This window comes from Sapajus apella, unplaced genomic scaffold (genome assembly GCF_009761245.1).
Source record: "Sapajus apella isolate SASKATOON/1434 unplaced genomic scaffold, GSC_monkey_1.0 scaffold118, whole genome shotgun sequence".
Taxonomy (NCBI): Eukaryota; Metazoa; Chordata; class Mammalia; order Primates; family Cebidae; genus Sapajus; species Sapajus apella.
The window spans coordinates 4,963,863-4,983,336 of record NW_022437058.1 but is presented as its reverse complement, the minus strand read 5'-3'; the positions used below and the strand labels follow the sequence as shown (position 1 = coordinate 4,983,336).

Here is a 19,474-nt window from a genome sequence, read left to right as displayed (position 1 = left end):
AGAAGAGGAGGAATAAGGAAAGGAAACTGGGAAGGAGCAGCCAGTGAGAAGGAAGACAATTAAGCAGGTGTTACATTAGGAAACAAAAGAAAAAAGTTTAACAAGGAAGAGCAGTAATCAATTACATCAGATGCCGCAGATAATGTGAGTAATGTGAGAATTGAGAGGTGACCACTGATTTTAGCAATGTAAGGATTGCTGGACATTTTGGCAAGATCGGTATGGGGGAGTGTTGAAAGTCTGATTGGACCGTGTTGACAAAAATAACAGAGAAAAATATTTTAAAAGAATTGGATAACCCCCTCAAGGAATTTTGTTGCAAACAAGACTAGAAATGGGACAGGAGCTGGTAGAGAAAGTAAAGCCAAGAAAACTTTCTGTTTGTATTCTATTGTTGTTGTGTCTTTAAAGATAGTGAATATAGTATGATTAGATGCTAATAGAGTCTTCAAAGGAAAAATCCAAAGGCCAGAAGTGAGCTAATCTTGTGACTTCTATTTTTGCATAGGTGAAGTATGAGCTTTATACGTGAGCAAGGGTAGTTAGTCTAAGCAAAAAGGTGAGGAGGCAGCCTGTGTGGGTGTAGGCACTGGTGAGTGTCTTCGTTCGTTTTGTGCTGCTATGACAGATTACCACAGATTGGGCAATTAATTTTCTCACAGATGATATAAAAACTATGAAGCCTGAAATCAAGATGCCAGAATTTGATGTCTGGTGAGGGCCTTCTTGCTGTCTGTGCATGTGACAGAAGGCAGAAGGGCAAGAGAGCCAAAGGCCGCATTTAGCCTCTCTTTTAAGGGCTTTGCCGCAGTTTGATGTCTCCTCCCAAAAACCATGTGTCAGAAATGTAATTGCCATTGTAATAGTATTAAGAGGTGGGAACTTTAAGAGGTGATTACAGCACGAGGGCTCTGCCTTCGTAAATGGATTAATGTTGCTGTTTTGGGAGTGGGCTGCTTCTAAAAGGACCAGTTTGGCCTGCATTTTTCTCTCTTACCTTTTTTTTTTTTTTAATGCCCTTCACCATGAAAGGGCACACGTGAAGGCTCTAGCCAGGAGTCAGTCCCTTGATCCTGAACTTTCCAGCTCCCGAGTAGTGAGCCAAGAAATGTCTGTTTATTATAAATTACCCAGTCCGTGGTATTCTGTGTAACAGCATAAAATGGACTAAGACAGTCCTTATTCCTATTAATGGAGGAGGAGTCCTCATGGCCTAATTCCTCATAAAGGCCTTACCTCTCAATATGATTACATTCTTCATTAAGTTTCAACATATTAATTTTGGCAGAAATACATTCAAACCATAGAGTTCTTCTCTGACCACTCAAAATTCATGTCCTTCTCATGAGCAAAATACATTATGAATTCCATCCCAGTAGCCCCAAAAGTTTTCATTCATTCCAACAACAACTAAAGTCCAGAGGTTTATGTCAATCAGGTATGAGGCAGGCTCAAGGAACAATTCATCCTGAAGCAATTGTCCGTCCAGCAATGAGGCCGCAAAATCAAGTAAGTTATGTGCTTCCCAAACACAATGGTGGTATGGGCTTGGGATAGACATTCCCATCCTGAAAGGCAGAAATTGGCAAAAAGAAAGGGGTAACAAGTCCCAAGTAAGTCCAAAACCCAGAAGGGCAAATGACATTAAATCTTAAGGCTTGAGAATAATTTTACTTGACTCCACATTTTACCTTCAAGACAGACTGGGGCAGGGGTTGAATCTCCAAGGGTCCAAAGGCCACGATCCCATAGCTATGCTGGGCACAGCCCTCAGCCCTCAGCCCTCATGGGATGGAGTCTCCTGCCTGCACCTCTTTCAGGTTGGCATTGCATGCTGGTGACTCTAAAATGTGGAGGTCTCCAGCATGGTCCTGCCCCCATGGTTCCACTAGATTTTGTTTGGTGCTCTCTGAGGTGGCTTCACTCCCACAGCTCCACTGTGCATTCCTCTGATGGAGATGCTCTGTGACTTGCTCTGAAACCTGGCGGAGGAAGCTAGGCCTTCAAGGATTCTGAATTCTGTGTACTTGCAGAGTTAGCACCACATGGATGCTGCCAAGTGTTATGGCCTATACCTTCTGAAGCAGTGGCTGGAACCACATCTGGGCCTGCTTGAGCCACAGCAGGGACAGCCAAGGAACATTGCGCCAGAATGCAGAGAGCAGGGATTTGAGGTGGCCGTGGGTGGTAAGCTTCAAGTTCCCATGGGCACTCTGGGCCCCTCCCTCAAACCTGCTCTGCCCCCCAGGCCCTGGCACCCTGCCTGTGATGATGCAGCACCCTCGAAAATCTCAGAAGTGTCTTTGGGGTCATTTTCCCATTATCTTGATTAATAACTTTATAAAGACCTTTATCCTTTTGATGAGGGAGGAGTCCTTATGGCCTAGTCATCTCTTAAAGGCCCATCTTTTCATACTGTCTGTCACATTGGCCATTAAGTTTCAACACCCAAATTGTGGAGGAGACACATTCAGATCACAGCCATAAGCCAATGTAAGGTTGGAAGCTCATGGACATTCTTTTTGGATTGCTTCAGTTTTCTGGTGTAGTAGGAAGCTAAGAAAGACACTGGGAGAGGAGACACTGGCATTTTGAGGAAAGATAAAAGAGAGAAAAGGTGTTATTTGAGAGAATGAGAGGGTAAACAGGTGGGAAATATTGTGTGATGCTTTGCAGCTTTAAGGGCACCTGTAATGTTCAGCCTTAACTTTAGAGATGAAGACCCTAAGTCCTGGAGAAGTGATGTGCCCATCCTTCGATCATGTGGCCAACTGAAGTGGGCTCCTTACTAGAATCCAGGACTCCAAATGGCCACCTCAACAATATTTCGTATGTGTACTTCAGGTAGTCTTCTGTTTGATTTTATCTATTACTGAACATAATAGATCTCCAAGTCAAAAAGGCTGCTTTTAATACATTCTTTACATGACTGTTTGTGATATCTTCTTTACGGAAAGACATAGGCTTTCACTTTGAGACACTTATTTTTTCCTTTAAGGCTGTCTTTCAGATTCCCTCAGGACAAATGTCTTATTCATTAAAAGTACAAAGACAGAACTTTGAAGCAGAAATTTAAAATGCCCACCTGGGAGAAACCAGATGAACGCTTCATGATCCAGTTCTGTGACAGGTGAGACAGCAGCAGGCTCCCCATGTCTCCTAAGATACAGGCTTCCACCAGAAAAAAGAGAACATCTAAAGTGCTTTAGTGTGACCTGTCTAAAAGTAAACTTTTTCTTTCTCTGGCGAAGAAAACAAAAGGAAAACTTCACATCCACTTGAAGTTTGTAAAAGAAGCATGATAACTCTTGACTCGCAGGGAAGCTGTAGCTGGGGCTGGTTCCTAGAGTGGCCGCGATGATGGGAGAGCCAGACTAGGATTAGATCTTCAGCCACGCCTCCAGACAGGCATGGGAGGCGCCAACTTTGTGTAACTACCTTCCCACTCATTTTGAGAGCGCAGAGTTTGCACCCTGTGCTTGCTGTCTGGTGGCTCTCCACTTCCATTGCCAGCCCTTCCTTGGAGAGATGTATTGTGTTAGTACTTTCCACTGAAGGGCATAGTCTGGTGTGTTATTACCTTCTTACAAAGATCTAGAGCAGCGTTTCTCTACCAACGCTCCTCATCTGAACCACAGAGCATGGAATGACCGTTTCAGCTCATCAGAGAACAATTACTTGCGTGTATAGTCGCTGTTTTCAGTTGTCTAGTCTCAGAAGCGGAACAGCCTCTCATGCATCTTTCCAAAATTGGTGGACTCTGCTTTGGCACAGCAAGGATGATGTTTGCAAAATGCTGAGATAAGCAATCATTACAGAATTTTTCAAGTCCAATGGACGAGAATAGATAGATAAGTTAAAATGTTAGATATTTTAAAAGTTATCGTTGTAATTGGAAAATAGGTTGCTTCTTTAAACTGTAATGAATCATCATACTGATAAAATTTAGTATTCGCTCTGTGGGAAAAAGCTCAAGCTCTGTTCCAAACATTTTGTTTCTACATTAATTCTGCCACTTTCTTCTTTCCCCTTCCCTCTCCCCTTGGAAGGGTAAAATATTTAATATTTACCCTTTAATATTTAATATTTTAAGTTGAAGAGAAACATCTAAGTTTAAAAATAATTTTTGTTTAAAACTTGTTTTTGATTTTGATATTATCTTTATATCCTAACTATAAACAGAATCAATGATGAAAGCCATAGATGATGATGGAAGAGCTTCTTAGGTCCGCGCTAAAAATGAAACGAAACCTTATACCTTTACTAGATTTCAGCATGAAAATATGCATATTCTTAAAGAAATCCATAAATAAGGGTAAATCTCATACAAGTGAAATAAGATTTGAATATAGAAAGAATAGGACCCGAAAGTCATTCTGCATTCACAGAAATCTAGTTTTCAGTATAAAAGATCATTTTATGATACGCTTTTGGAACATCAGTAGGTAGAATTTTTTTTAGCATAGACCCTGACAACACTTTCTTTCAAAAATATGGAGTTAATATGTCACTTCTGAAATTATTATCATTTTTACTTCTTTAATGTTATACTGAACACACAGAATTTAGGACTGAGGCAAATGAGAGTTAGTCTCCTAGTCACAGCTGTATTTTTTACTGACTAAGAATTTTGGAAAAATCAAAGCATAGACATAAGTTCACTTCTATCCATCTAAAGAAGCACAAAAAAAGAGCTGTTTTAAAAGATCATGTCATAGGTGGGTATAGTCCCATTGTTTAGCTGCCTTTCTCTTGACTCTCTGACCTGGGACATTGTGGGGATTTGCCTCATTCAATAGTTACAATTCCTGGCCTCAGTTCTCTTGACTCTATCCTTGAAGTCAGAAGTATTAGACAGAAAAAAATAGAGACCTGATTTTTTTTTTTTTTTAGAGAAAACTTGTGGACAATATTTAACTGATTAATGTCCTCTGTCAATCACTTGAACATTACTAGCCAATACATGTGAGCTTTTCCAAAGAGTTGCAGCCATATAGTTCAATTCTTATTGGTTCCTTTTCAACAACCTGTGACCCACTGCCCCTGTAAAATACTGTTAGCCCTATTTTCACTCTTATTATTTAATACAAATGATCACTGTTCTTTTGTATTATTTTCCATTCTCTTAATTTTCTTACTCCCAGTTTTTCCTCGACTACTCCATCTTCTTGCTTAAACCTAACACCCTCTGCTGGTATCTGACAACATTCTTTATTCTCAAGGGTGGCATCTTAGAGTCAGTAAAGGGCACTTCAGATTTTTGGGTCTTATATTAATTTAGTTACTTTAATTAATTTACACAGCTGAGAAGGTCAATATCAAGACTGCCCAATTACTGATAAGAAGAGATAGACAAGTCAGCTGGTGATAGCACTTAAAAACAAGGGCTAAGTGGACTCTGCCTAGGCGACAGGGAGGGCCAGGAGCAGGGGCCCGTGCTGTGAAGGGTAAGCCCTCAAACAAGGTGTACAGCAGTGAAGTAAGGCCTGCTTCCTCCTCGAAGATTTTGTTACTATCTTGCCCCTTCCCAGATACAATCCTTTAAAGATTTCTTAGTTTCTTTTGGAGAAAATTCTATACTCCCCTTGTTTTCAAGGCCATCTCCAAATTGGCTTCAAAGGGTCTTTCTAGTCACAGCTTCCATTAGACCCTTGCAGGCTCCTAAGCAAACAGGATCATGTATTTATTCATTCATTTTCTTAAAACTACACCCATTTCTAGCCTCATTCTTGGATCAGGCCCAGCATGGCCTTCCCTGTCTCATGTGCTCACACAAACTGACTGAAGATGGATTCTAGATCTCCATCACGAGGACTCCTTTAAGGCTCCCGGGGACGGATAACCTTCAAACTTACCATGAGGAAAATGTTTTCTTTTTTATACCTCTTCCACAGGGAAATCTTTACATTTCTATACCATTTTTATGTAGCTTTTAAGTTATGTCACAAATACTATTGTGTCCCTGTTAACCTCTAAACACCGTGAAGGAAGGAATTCTGTCTTACCCTTTTTCTACCTTAATGGTAGTAAAGCTTTACTAATGGAAGAATGAATGTGGAAGGGTGTTTACAGGAAATAGTCTTTTGTTTAATACTGAGTAAACTGGTTTCTATCTTATCTCTTCATAAAGCTCCACAAAGTGACAGAGTTCTTTTTTTTAATTGAGATCATTCTCAGCTCTAGTCTACCTCCAGATGGTGTTTTAAATTAATGGCTCAAAATTTTACTACTTTTGAGAACTTGGGCAAGCTAATCAACCATTCTTAGTCTCAGTGTGCTCTTTATAAAATGAAGACAACGTTAATCCTTCCATTGCTTTGTGAGGCTTGAATGAGATGCGAGTCCCTCAGTTCATCTCAGGGCCCTGGGCTCAGTAATCATCCACCCGCAGGACTGCATTGAAAGAACAAGCACATTCGAGGAAACAATGGGGTTTGCTTTTTTCCCAAAAAAGTATTTTTATTGTTTGGCAACCAATAAAAAGTTCATAATTCTACTATCTCTCTTTCTCTTTTTATTTAAATAAGCAAGCAATCAAACACATAGTATTTTTTCTGTTAAAAATGTATTCAGTATGTAGACAAAATTTAAGAATGTTAGAAAAACTTTAGAGACAACAAAGGTCATATAATTAGATGTGGCTTTTGTTGTTGTTTGTTTGTTTTTGTTTTTGTTTTTGTTTTCGTTTTGAGACGGAGTCTTGCTCTGTCACCCAGGCTGGAGTGCAGTGGCACAATCTCACCTCACTGCAATCCCCACCTCCTGGGTTCAAGCAATTCCCTTGCCTCAGCCTCCTGAGTAGCTGGGACTACAGGTGCACGCCACCATGCTCGGCTAATTTTGTGTATTTTGGTAGAGATGGAGTTTCACCACGTTAGCCAGGATGGTCTTGATCTCCTGACCTCATGATCCGCCCACTTCAGGCTCCCAAAGTGCTGGTATTACAGGCATGAGCCACCGTACATGGCCATGCCTGTGTTTTAATGCTTTTTTTTTTTTTAATTTACATGATTCCATGTTATATGAATTGAACGAAGCTATCTTAGCCAATATGGTTGGTAATAAAGGATGCTAATCATAACCGGAAAAAAATTATTTTTTTATCTTTAAATAAGGATACCTGATAAAAATCTACTCAGAATACAAATATTACCAAAATACAAATCTACTGAAAGTGAGATTATCCCCCATAATCTCATATAAAAATATTTAGGTTGGTAGCGGTGGTTCTCACCTGTAATCCCAGCACTTTGGGAGGCCAAGGTGGGTGGATCACCTGAGGTCAGGAGTTTGAGACCAAACTGGCCAACATGGTGAAACCCAGTCTCCACTAAAAATACAAAAATTAGCTGGGCGTGGTGGCAGGGCCTGTAATCCCAGCTACTCAGGAGGCTGAGGCAGGAGGATCACTTGAACTCAGAAGGCGGAGGTTGCAGTGAGCCAACACCATGCCATTGCACTCTAGCCTGGGCAACAAGAGAAAAACTCCATCTCAAAACAAACAAACAAACAAATAAATAAATAAATAATATTTAAAACATTGATTTTTTAAAAGCATCTGGTAGCCTGACCAATAACCAGAGAGAGAAAAAGTAATGCTCCAAGAGTAAACTATTACATTTTAATTCTCAAATCATTTAAATTGATAATTTTATGGGTCCTTACACATAAACAGCTGAAATGTTAAATCAATTCATTAAAGTGTACATAAATTCACTAAATGTTCTTAATCATCATTAAGCCTTAAACAACTGTGACATGAAAATGATTGCAAAGAAACAGTGATAAATTACTTCGAGTTATCCACTATATATTTAAATACTAGGATATTGGTAAGTTATTTGGTATTTTAGGGGATATTAAATATACCATCTCTAATATAATTTATATTATGTCATGCTATCCATAAGTTTATAAACAGAACCTTAAAGTGATTATGCACTTAAAAAAACATATCAGGTAATAAAAAATCTGAACACCAGATTGGCAAAAAATGTGAATATCACATAAAAGTAAATTGGCATTGAAAATGAGAAGCTGTTACCCTGTGAAATTATAATGTAAAATCACACTGGATAAAATGCAGTATCTTGAGTATAATCTGTTATGAATTCTGAAATTGTGTACAAAATGTATATTATATGGATTATAAGACCTTTCTCAAATATAGACTCTTGACATACCTGGCCTGTAAAAGATATATACACTGACAGATTTAGGGAAAAAATCACAATGTTCTGAGCCCAATGTGCCTGTTTGGTCCATAAGTGTCATTTACAAGAACAATCATGATTCTCTGATTCCTGTCTGTTACTCCCATTATGTGCCGGTTGCTCACACCTGTGGTACCAGTCACTCCATCAGACCTGCCTTCTGGGCTGCACACTCTTGGAAGGAACCGTAAAGGAGGTCTAAGGGCAAATATCCTTTCTGTTAGGATCTGACCCATGTCTACACCCCCCTTGCTGGTGCCATATTCAATCTATGAGGACCTATGGGATTCTAGACCTTTGTAATAGATCTAAAACTCCAAAACGAGTTATGGAATTTTACTATATAGTCCTGTTTCTCGGCGTTTTTGTCTTAATCACTTCAGGCTGATATAACAAATTACCATAAACTGGGTGGCTTAAACAAGAAACATTTATTTCTCATAATTCTGGAGGCTGGGAAATCCAAGATCAAGGCATCAGCATGGTCAAGTTCTGGTAACTGCTGAGCGCAGACTGCTAACTTCTTATTGTATTCTCACATGGTGCAAAAAGAGCAAGCTAGTTCTCTGGCCTCTTATGGCAAATTTGTGAAATTTCATATTTAGACATATCAAAGTTCTAATGTTTATTTCAAATAGAGAATCAGTAGGGTGATAGATATTTTGGCAAGAAATATAATTATCTCTCTATATAAACTAATTTTAAATATTAAAGTTTATTTTCCAGGTATGAATTCCTTGGCTCGTATAAAATGTATATTTCAGAAGATCTCTTTCTTTGTTTCTGCTTTTTATTCCAATTTCATAACTTCTCATAAAAAATGAAACAAGATAAAGTTAAATGCTGTGTAATCCAGCTATCTGGAAAAGAACATCATTCTTCTGGTGACACTGAGCATGTAGATGAGGGATCCCGGTGAAGGAAAGCTATCCTGGTGGAACCAAGTGTCCCAGTGGTCGCAGATTTACAGGGAAGGGATTAAGGAAGTTGGGAATGTAGGGGAGGAAAAATACTATTTACTTCCATCATCTTCTTGCCTACAGTCAATTTTGTCTGAGAGTAGTGACAACTACAGAGATGAAGAGCTAAGAAAGACAGTTTCATCTTCATTTCTGACCATTTCACCTCCAAATACGGCATTAAAGGCACTAGTGTAAGGTAGTTTTATTACTCCTGTTCTCCTGCAAGCCTGGAGGACATTGCCTGTGTCCCCCACATCGACTTCCTTCAAGCCAGTTTTGATTCAATTGTTCCCACCCTGACGTGACATAACAGACAATATGGAACACACAAGTGACATCTATATCCTGGAATGCTTTCTCTACCTCAGAGAGATGACATGTCTCCATGTATAAAGTTGATTCCTTCCAGAATGGTTTGAGCAGGAATACTTACGTCAAACAGAATCAAATGGACTCCCTTCTGATTCAGAGAACAACCTAGGCAGAACCCAAAATATCTACCACTTCCTGTAATGACAACAGCTTATTTTTGAAAAAATAATTTCGACTTTTATTTTAGATTTAGGGAACATATCTGCAAGATTTTAACACAGGTATGTGGTGTAATGCTGATGTTTAGGGTATGGATTCCATCACCCAAGTAGTTGAGCATATTACCTAAAAGGAAGCTTTTCAGCCCATCTCCCCTCCCTCCTAACCCATCTAGTAGTTCACAGTGTCTATCATTACCATATTTATGTTAATATGTACTCAGTGTTTAGCTCCCACTTACAAGTGAGAAGAAGCTGTATTTGGTTTTCTGTTCCTATATTGTAAGGATTTATCTAGGATTATGGCCTCCAGCTGCATGCATGTTTCTGAAAAAGACATGATTTCATTCTTTTTCATGGCTACGTAGTGTTCTGTGGTGTGTATGTGCCACATTTTTTTTTTTTTTTGAGACGGTGTCTCACTCTGTTGCCAGGCTTGGAGTGCAGTGGCGTGACCTGCAACCTCTGCCTCCCAGGTTCAAGTGATTCTCCTGCCTCAGCCTCCTGAGTAGCTGGACTACAGGCACACACCACCACATCCAGCTAATTTTTTTGTATTTTTAGTAGAGATGGGGTTTTACTATGTTGGCCAGGATGGTCTCCATCTCTTGACCTCGTGATCTGCCTGCCTCAGCCTCCCAAAGTACTGGGATTACAGGCGTGAGCCACCGCGTCCAGCCTATGTACCACATTTTAAAAATCCAATCTACCATTGATGAGCACTTAGGTTAATTCTATGTCTTTGCTATTGCAAATAATGCTGTTATGAACATAGGAGTATATGTGGGTTTTTTTGTAGAATGATTTTCCCTTAAGTATATGCCCAATAATGGGTTGCTAGGTTGAATGGTAGTTCTAAGTTCTTTGAGAAATCCTCAAACTCTTTCCACAGTGGCTGAACCAATTCACATTCCCCTAAACAGTTTATAAGCATTCCCTTTTATCCACAGCCTCACCAGCATCTGTTGTTTTTTGTAATATGAAAATATTAGCCATTCTGACTGGAATGAGATGGTATCTTATTATGGCTTTGACTTGCATTGCTCTGATGATTAGTGATGTTGAACACTTTTGTATGTTTGTTGGCCACTTGTATGTCTTCTTTTGAGAATTGTCTGTTCATGTCCTTTGCCCATTTTTTAATGGGGTTGTTTGTTTATTTTTTCTTAATTTCAGTTTCTTATAGGTTCTGGATATTAGATCTTTGTTGGATGCATTGTTTGCAAATATTTTCTCCTATTATGTAGATTGTTTGTTTACTCTATTGATAGTTTCTTTTGCTGAGCAGAAGCTTTTTAGTCTAATTAGGTCCCACCTGTCAGCTTTTGGTTTTGTTGCAGTTGCTGTAGGAAACTTAGGCAAAAATTCTTTGCCAAGGCTATGTCCAGAATATTGTTTTTTCTTAAGTTTTCTTCTAGGATTCTTATAGTTTGAGGTCTTATATTTAAATCTTGAGTTCATTTTGAGTCAATTTTGTATGGCAAAAGTAGGGGTCCAGTTTCATTCTTCTGCATATGGCTAGCCAGTTATTCTAGCTCCATTTATTGAATAGGGAATCATTTCCCCATTTTTTGTGGGCTTTGTCAAAGAGCAGATGGCTATAGGTGTGCAGATCTTCTTCTAGATTATCTATTCTGTTCCATTCATCTGTCTGTTTCTGTATCACTACCAAGCTGTTTTGCTTACTGTAGCCTGATAATACAGTTTGAAGTTGGGTAGTATGATGCCTACAGCTTTGTTCTTTTTGCTTAGGATTGCTTTAACTATTCGGGATCTTTTTTGGTTCTATATGAATTTTAGAATAGCTTTTTTTCTAGTTCTGGGGAAAATGACATTGCTAGTTACAGCATTAAATATTTAAACTGCTTTGGGCAGTATAGCCATTTAAAAAATATTGATTCTTCCAATCCATAAGCATGGAATGTTTTTCACTTATTTGTGTCATCTCTGATTTCTTTCAGCAGTGGTTGGCAGTTCTCCTTGTAGAAATTTTTTCTTATTCACATTATGGAAACTTTATTTTTCTTGACCTTTATTTTTCATGTGATTTCTGTGTATAAAGAGTATGAGAGTAACCCTTCTACAAATAAAACTAATTTCCTAGAACAAACAATGACAAAACTGGGCAGGTATTTGATGTGAATCCTTAGGAGTTTAAGCTTCAAATCCAGAAAAGAAGTTTGCTAAAATCACTTTCAACTTTGCATCTGATTCTTCTGAGATCTTTCCATCAACCCTGATAGTGCCTAGCAGGGCTTGGTGCTGAGTGACAACATGAGACAAAAAAGCATTCTCAAACTTTGTAATCTTGCTGGGCTCCTGTTTATCAAGATACCTCCTTACACCCGCATAGATAACAGCCACTTGTTCTTCAGTAGCCATGGGAGAATACTGTCCTGGCTTCATCAACTCAGATGCACACCATGACTCAAAAGCTGTTGAGTGGCAGCATTGAGGTCAGAACCAAATCGGGCAAAAGCAGCAACCTCGCGATACTAAGCCAATTCCAGCTTTATGGTAACTGCCACCTGCTTCATAGCCCTGGTTTGGGCAGCAGATCCGACACGAGACACAGACAGACCAACATTAATGGTAGGGTGGATACCTCTGTAGAACAATTCTGTTCCCAAAATGATCTGTCTGTCAGTGATGGAAATGACTTTCGTTGGAATGTAAGCAGACACATCACCAGCCTGTGTCTCTATGACTGGCAAAGCAGTCAAGGAGCCAAAAGCATTGTTCATCTTGGTTGCTTTCTCCAGCAACCAGTAATATGGGTAGAACACATCACCAGGATACACCTCATGACCAGGGGGTCAGTGGAGTAACAGAGACATCTGACGGTAAGTAACAGCCTGTTTGAATAAGTCATCGTAGATGATCAAAGCATGTTTGCCATTGCCTCTAAAATACTCTCCTATGTAACAGCCAGAGTAGGGAGGCAGGCACTGAAGTGGGACAGCAACCAAGGCCATAGCTGACACCACAATGGTGCAATTCATAGCATCTGCCTCTCTAAGTGTCTTCACCAACTGGGCAAGAGTGGATCTCTTTGGATCAATAGCAACATAGATACAGTACAGCTTCTTTTCATCAGATCCATCATTGAAATATTTCTGGTTAATGACTGTGTCAATAGCAATTGAAGTTTTCCCAGTCTATTGGCTCACACTGGCCACGGCCAATTGGTACCAAGCTATCCATAACCTTAATGCCAGTGTACGTTGATTTCTGCACTGAAACTTGAGGAATGATTCTGGGGGCTTTCATACCAACTCACCTATGGGTATTGGAACCAATTGGACCCTTTCCATCAGTAGCATTGCCAAGGGCATCAATGACATCACCCAACAGCTCCTCAGCAGCTGGAGCGTCCACAGTGACTCCTGTCCTCTTCCCTATATCCCCTTCCTTAATTAGTTTATTGTTTCCAATGACAACACCAACATTGTCAGTTTCCAAGTTCAAGGACATAATCTTTAAGCCTGAAGAAAATTCTGCCATTTTTTCTGCTTGAACATTCCTCAGCCCATGCACATGGGCAATACCATCACCGATACTTAAGCCCAGTTTCTTCAAGGTCAACAGAGGTATCAGCTCCAAGAATATGCTTTCAAGAATAGAGGACATCTCAGCAGTCTGTCTTCTGAAGATGAGTGTTAGAGGTATGGAAATTCCTTGCAGCAGTGAAAGATGAACCCAAGGCATTTCTGGAGACAAGTCCGGCCTGCCAAGGGAGGGCACGCGCCACAGCCGCGACAACGTGCACTGACAGCGTCTTTGCAGTTTCTCCGCAGGCTGTACCTCCGCAGCCGCAGCATCTGGACCCCTTGTACAGATCTTTAACCCTCTTGGTTAGTTGTATTCCTAGGTATTTCTTTTTGTGTTTGTGGCTATTGTAAATGGGATTATGTTCTTGATTTGGCTCTCAGCTTGAATATTATTGGTGTATATGTAACCAGCTCAAGTCCAGCTGCCCTACTCTCAGAAGTCAAAGCATGTGGTGAAAGGAAAGCAACCTTTATTGGTCAAATGCCAGCAGATGGGAGAATCGCTGGGCATAAGGCTCACAAGAGCCATCTCAGCCTTCTGGTCTGAGTGAAGGGGTTTAAGAAAGAAAAAGGGGTGGGATATAGATGTAAGTAGTGAAAAGGGAGTGCATATCTGCATGTCTTACTCCCATAGTTATCTCAAGTAATCGCCCAGCTAGAGGTCTGATTTGCATCATCCTGACTTGGGCATAACTCCCCTGCAGAAGATCTGCACCTGGGTCTCTCTGCCTGGTTTATTTCCCAATTGGTCCCTGGAATTTCTAAGCAAGCACATAATTAGATAAGCAAGCACTGTGCATAGATATACCTGGTGGGAAAGGGAGAGGAACAAAAGAGTCTTATAGTAAAAGACTGCATTCTGAGATTAGGAAGGAAAGGAAAAAATAGTTTAAAAATGCATTTCAAGGCTGGGGTACCCAGTTGTATTTAGAAATGCTTTTGATTTTTGCATATTATTTTTGTATCCTGAAACATTACTGCAAATCATTTAGCAGTTCTAGGGGCCTTTTAGCAGAGTCTTTAGGGTTTTCTAGATATAGAATCATATCATCAGCAGCCAAGCATGGTAGCTTATACCTGTAATCTTACTCTTTGGGAGGCTGAGGCAGTCGGATCACTTGAGGTCAGGAGTTCAAGACCAGCCTGGCCAACATGGTGAAACCCCGTCTCTACTAAAAAATAAAAAATTAGTTGGGCGTGGTGGTGAATATCTATAATCCTAGCTACTCAAGAGACTGAGGCAAGTGAATCGCTTGAACCTGGAAGCACCACTGCACTCTAGCCTGGGCAACAGAGGGATACTCAGTTTCCAAAAAAACAAATACAGAGAGAGAGAGAAAGAGAGAGAGAGAATCATATTGTTAGTGAAGAGAGATCATTTGACCTCTTCTTTTCCTATTTGGAAATCTTTTATTTCTTTCTCTTGCCTGTCTGCTCTGGCTAGGACTTTCAGTACTACAATGAATAGTAATAGTGAAAGTGGGCATCCATGTCTTGTTTTTGTTCTTAGGGGGAATGCTTCTGGCTTTTGCCCAGTCAGTATGATGTTGGCTGTGGGTGTTACAGATGGCTCTTATTATTTTGAGGTGTGTAGCTTAGATGCCTAGTTTGTTGAGGGCTTTTATCCTGAAGGGATGTTGGATTTTATTGAAAGCTTTTTCTGCATCTACTGAGATGATCATAAGGGTTTTGCTTTTAATTCTGCTAATGTGGTGGAGCACATTTATTGATTTCCATATGTTCAACCAGCCTTGCATCCCAGGAGTAAAGCCTGCCTTATTGTGGTAAATTAACTTTTTGATGTGCTGCTGGATTCAGTTTGCTAGTATTTTGTTAAGAATTTTTGGGTCTATGTTCGTTAGGTATATTGGCCTGAAGTTTTCTTTTTTTATTGTGCCTCTGCCCAAAAAAAAAATACCTGCAGAGTTCAAAGACTGAAGAAAATAAGTGCCCTGTGCATTTTCTAATAAAGAGGCTTTGTTGACCCTGGAAGGGACCATTGCAGTAGAATAGTGGAGAAGATGCCAAACTGCAGGGGCTGGAGAGAGAATGAAATGAATGAGGAGGGGAGTGTGGACAGCTCTGTCGTGGGTCTGAAGGATGTAGAAAATATAGGGAAAAACTCAGAAGCATACCTGATGGTTGAGAGTGGTCATATTGATTGGTTAAAGATAGAGCAGAAATAAATAAATGTAAGTGCTGGTGGGGAAGAGCCAGTAGGATGGAGAATTTGCAGGTAGAGGAGAGAGTGATAAGCCAACTGAACTAATGGCTGAGCTGACAGAGTACAGGTGGAATGGCTGGGCATGGAGGAAGATATCTCTTCCCCTAGGCAAGGTGGACACAGAGATAGGTGAGTGCTCTTAGGAATGAAGGCAGAAGTGAGAGGGGGAACAAAGTCAAACATCATGCTTTTTCTACCACAGTACCTAGCACCCTGTTCCTGGGACATAACAGATGTCCAATAAATAAGCGCAGAATAAATGAATTACACTTTCATGTAGTGATGTAATGAAGAAAACTAAAGCACAATAGGGGGTTGAAATATGCTACGTGGGAAGCGAAAGAGAAAGTTGCCCAGGAAAATATGGAAACACCAGGTGGTATTCCAATTGGGTTTGGCAGCTATGCCTTTCAAATGAACTTCTAATGCAGTTGTATGAGTTTCTCCGTCTGTTTGAGAGTTTTTTGTGTAGGAGGAGAACAGAAGACAGTCTGGTGGATTATGATGTGGAATTTTTTTCCATAGGAGGTCTAGCAGAAAGACAAAGTCATGGAGGAATGGGGATACCGACAAAGATTGTCACAATGGGCCAATTTATTCTTTACAATACAATGAAGAAAGGCAGAGTGGAGGTGATGAGTGATAGCTGGAGGAATGTCATTTGGAAAGAGTATACATGTATGTGATGTTATAATTGAATATTCAAAGTCATTTGGAATAATTGTATGTGTATGTGATGTTATAATTGAATATTCAAAGTCATTTGGAATAATTGTATGTGTATATGATGTTATAATTGAATATTCAAAGTCATTTGGAATAATTGTATGTGTATATGATGTTATAATTGAATATTTCAAAGTCATTTGGAATAATTGTATGTGTATGTGATGTTATAATTGAATATTTCAAAGTCATTTGGAATAATTGTATGTGTATATGATGTTATAATTGAATATTTCAAAGTTGCCACACATCTAGGATTTGGCTGTGGAAGTGGATGGCTGACAATCCTGATATTGACAAGATCATACGACTTAGAATTCAGAGTATGGGAAGGGGCGTCTTATTGTCCTTCTCAACTCCTGTCTCAAGATACATGGTCTTCTCACCATGAATTGTGAGTGTGTCACACATAATTTATTAAGAATAATCACTATGAATTTATTAATAATATAATTTAACAACCATTATGTGCCAGTTATAGAAATGATGGTGAAACTTGGTTCTAGAAAAAAAGCTTCAAGATCTTCAAAAAAGCAAAGGAAAGAAATACAGTTCGTGTGGCTGGATGTTGTGAACCTCAAGGAAAAGGGTTTGTTACACAGGAGGAATGACCTGAGCTGCACTGAGGATGGAGAACACCGGCCTCTCCTCCCAATCTCAAGAAGCCTCCAACTCTGAGAAGCGTCCCTTTGCAATTGCTGGAGGTGGGAGGTGGGCAGCGTCTTTGTAGAAGGCTCACTTAAGTCAAGGTGTGTGAGGTAGAGGATGTGGAGGGAGTTGATGAGAATGTAACGGTGTTCCAGAGAGAATATGGTGGAGACATATAGGAGGGAGCATAGACTAAGAGAAATAATGAACAGAGCAGCTTACCTTTTGAGTGGAGAGTCAGGATGGGAGAGAAGGAGGCATGCGAGAGAACCAGCCAGATCATTTCTGAGAGCTAATCTACAAGTGTAGGCATAGAAAAGAGGGCTTGAACTACTTGAAGAGGAGGGAGTCTGGGTTTAGAGGAAATAGCATGTTTGTCACAATGAAGCCTCTTCTATCCAAGGACGCATTTTAATTCAGGCTCCATTCTGTATCCTCTGCGTGAATGCTATGAAGTTTCTATATTTGTCTGTGCCTGTGTTTCCCCATTTCTTTGAAACAAGAAAAAAGAAAATGTTTCCAAACTCTATTGTGGCTGCTGGAATTGTATAATCATTTTATGTAAATATATATGAATATGTGTGGTTTCTAAGAGAGAGAGAGAGAGAGAGAAAGACAGAGAGTGCTAATACAGCACCTGGTATATAACAAGAACTCATTAATGATGGTTGTTACTATTATCAGTTTTCAGCTTTCTATGTTTACTGAATTCTAGTCAATGTTACATCAATATTACTGTATTCTTACCATGCCATAGCAAAGTCTATTTGAACTTTCCTGGCGTGGTCACTGGCAAGTTGGTTTCTATGAACACATCTTTCCTGCCTCAAGGGTTGATGCATGTGAGGCAATAATAAAGCAATGATATAAATTCTGTGGCCTCTGCATTCTCCTTTACCATTGCCCCATTCAGTCTGGTGGAATATAAGACATGCATCTTTTATAGTCTCATATTTATTTTTAGAGCCTGGCCTGTTGCCTTATTTTTGCTCAGAAACATTGATAATTGAATATATTTTTGTGTAAGTAAAAAGTCAATTCAATATGATCCTCTGGATATAGCTCTTATATGGTAACTTTTTCAATTTAACATTTTCCCTAATACTACTCCATGCAGAATAATAATAGAAAATGTTCTTCAATCTGGAAATGTGACAGTTTACTCATCCAGATGAACATTTGGAAAAATTTCCCAAATTTCTGGATCTTTAAAGTCTGAAGCTCTTTTTTCATTTATCTCATCCTAAACAAAATTTAAGTACTGTAAGGAGGAGCGCTCAGTAACATTTTTGTCCTTATAGGATTTCTGCTTTCCTTTATCATGAGCTGCCCTACTAAAAATAAATTGATACATTGTCGGCCAGCTCCAAAAGAATTGACGATTTAATAGTCAAATAATGTGTTTCATGAAATAGTAATTTCAGATCAAATAATTTGTATTCTCTCACTACAGAAAATGTAAAATAGTGCCAAACTGGCAACTGCCTAAACATCTTTGTAGAAAAAAAAAAAAGCTTTTTTTTTACAAAGTTCCAGAAATTCCACATGGACATATTATAATATGCAGTATCTATAATTTTAACAGCTTTGCAACTAACGAACTCTAAAATAGCTACACATTGTTATAATTTTACATTTAGATATTTTCTATCCTAAATAACTTTTCTTTAATAATTTGATCCACTGTTCAACAGCAATCAGCAAACATCTATTTACTCAGTAACCTTCATCAAGCCTTTCCAAGTCATGTAACATTATTTCTTCCTACCCCAAAGAAATCTAACTGAAAACATCACTCATATCTGAACAAATCAGTGCTGGAACAAATACTAGAATTCTGATTCTTGGCTCCAATATATTCCTGTGACCTAACCTTGACTCTTAAATACCGTCTACTTGATTACAAGTCAGGATTCTGCAGAACACTGATATGTTTTTCTGTTGTTGTTAGGATATTTGTTCAAATGACCGGTGTAAATAGTCGATATTAAGGCCTCTCCACAGTAATAGCCTTCCCAGATATAAAGGATCACAGCTGAGAAAATTAAGACAGATTTTTAAAAATTTTGTTTAAGCCCAATTTTTCTTTTTCTATATCGCTTTTAGAAGTTGAGGCACATGAATACTTTCTATGACCTTTTCTCTGAATGGAAAATGAATTTCCCGGCACTCAGCATATCAAATCCTGAGAGACTTTCCTAGGCCAACTTTGGCCACCTCAATTTCTGAAATGTTATACTGATTACTTCTTTAAGATATTGTTTGGCCCAAGGTCATGGAACATATGAGCTCATTCTGAGCATGAAGCTCCCCAGAGAACAACAGTACAGGATGTCAGTTTGGTTATGGCATCTGAAAACTCATAAAAGCAGACTTTCATTAAAAGTAGTATTAACCCCAGCCCTTGCCCTCTGAGAATTCACGTATGAATAATTAGGAGCCTGTAAGTAGTGGCCGACCCATAGTACATATTTCTCCTATTTTTTAAGTAAAAGCATATTTTTTTTTTTTTTTGGAGATAGAGTCTCGCTCTGTCGCCAGGCGCCAAGCTGGAGTGCAATGGCATGAGCTCAGCTCACTGCAACCTCCGCCTCCTGGGTTTAAGCAATGCTCCTGCCTC

General features: G+C 39.3%; 1 protein-coding gene and 1 pseudogene across 2 annotated transcripts in view; one reads left to right on the top strand and one right to left on the bottom strand.

Moving 5' to 3' along the window:
• The window catches only part of ZNF484 (zinc finger protein 484), a 432,825-nt gene that overhangs the window by 260,391 nt on the left and 152,960 nt on the right, over nt 1–19,474 (top strand). The gene's annotated exons all lie outside the window — the stretch shown is intronic.
• LOC116538249 lies at nt 11,725–13,526 on the bottom strand (annotated as a pseudogene). The gene has a single exon (XR_004263578.1). The product of XR_004263578.1 is annotated as an ATP synthase subunit alpha, mitochondrial pseudogene (transcript).